The 1,649-nt window shown below is 40.4% G+C and overlaps 1 long non-coding RNA gene across 1 annotated transcript; it reads left to right on the top strand.

Moving 5' to 3' along the window:
* Positions 1 to 29: 29 nt before the first annotated feature.
* LOC147820047 (uncharacterized) lies at positions 30 to 859 on the top strand. The gene is made up of 2 exons (XR_015438140.1): positions 30 to 508; positions 768 to 859. It is a non-coding gene; the product is annotated as an uncharacterized LOC147820047 (long non-coding RNA).
* The last annotated feature ends 790 nt before the right edge of the window (positions 860 to 1,649 follow it).

Genomic DNA, 1,649 nt, shown 5'->3' with positions numbered 1-1,649 from the left:
CAGTCAGTCTCATGGAGTCACCGCCACTCACCAAAGCAGCCTAGGAAACCTAAGATAGTGACATTGAACATGTTTTTGTTTAGCTATTGGCTGTAACAGTCGTAGTTGTGGTATGTCTCAACAAACAAAGAAACATATAATTTGGCGTCTGTTTTTAGGATTCCTCAGAAGTGCACTGGTCTGGCATGTCACAAAGCTCATTTTAAATAAGCACAGCAGTTATGAATACTCCAAAAAAAATCAACAGATTTAGACTGGAAGTAATATCGTAATTATTAATCAGTATAATCTAGATCACACATGGTGCTTTATTGCCACACATTTGATATTGGCATACCCTCTGCTTTTCTCTCTGCCTTGCCCTCACAGTCGAACAATACTATACCACCAACATCCAGAAGAACCAGCTGGTGCAGAATGACATCCGTGTAGCCAAAAGGCTGCAGGATGAGGAGGACGAGCAGCGGGCCCAGCAGAGCGCCATCTTCAGGCAGACTTCCAGACAACTGTAGGTGACCCCTGCACCCCAAACACACTGTAACACAGCTCATAATGCTGCAGTATTCAAACATCACTGCATGGGCTCACTAATTCCAACAAACACCCACTGATGATACATATTTCGTGGGTTTTACTACATGTGTGTGTCATCTGCATTTATATTATACATACAAGTTTACTAAATGTGGATTTGCTGTGCAGATTTATCTTCTATTCTTAGAAGAAGTAATTTAGAATTCAGCTCTAAATTTCCTTTCCTTCCCTAGAGAGGAGCAAGACTTTGAGTACGCCCGTGTCATTCAGGATGAGATCCAGCGGTGTGCTGAGGAGGCCCAGAGGAGGGAGCAGGATGATGAGGTGAGTACGAATATGTGCAGTATGAGGATAACGATGCCCTTACATCTTACTCCATGCATCTAGTTGACAGTCTTCTAATCAATGCATTAAAGATCTAGAAATTGGTTTTAAAATAGAATTTCAATGTCAATTATGATCACATGGTTCATTTAAACTATTTTTTACACTATTTTGACATAGTGGGAGGACTGGTACAGTGATGTACCATGTCATATTAATGCAGTTTTCAACTTGATGTCACCTGAATCCGCACTTAATCATAAATTATGCACCTACCACCCACCTCATTGTGAGAAATCTTTTCGAATTGGAAATCTGCACCCATCAGTATCTACATGAAGCCATTGTCTCTCAGTCGGCAGGCTTCTACATACAGGTTACTGTTTTTTACTTAAAATGAGCAGACCTCATACTTGGCACACTGAAAGTAGGCTTACTATAACATGAACAAAAAAATGAATCTTCAATGCAAGAAGATATTTTTATAAAATGATTCAGTTTTTATCAGTTATCTTTGCCAACAAGACATTTGCCCACCGACTACAAGTCAATCTGTGCATGAATACTTCACACCAATATGCATTGTGTCCTCTTTCACAGTGCACAACAATAAAACAGTTGCTGCTTTTGTATGGATGAAAAGGGGCTGGTGACTCAGCTAACATCCACAACAGCTCTGCTTACTTTCTACCACTGGCACATAGGGTAGCAACATTTAACATTCAAAACATTATCCATCCAAGGCATCTTGCACATTTCAAGAGTGTGAGCGGAAACTCCTAATGAGCCGT

This window comes from Seriola lalandi, unplaced genomic scaffold (assembly GCF_002814215.2).
Source record: "Seriola lalandi dorsalis isolate HSWRI2012SDOR001 ecotype SW California unplaced genomic scaffold, Sedor1 jcf7180002003905, whole genome shotgun sequence".
Taxonomy (NCBI): Eukaryota; Metazoa; Chordata; class Actinopteri; order Carangiformes; family Carangidae; genus Seriola; species Seriola lalandi.
This window is presented reverse-complemented; position numbering and strand designations above follow the sequence as displayed.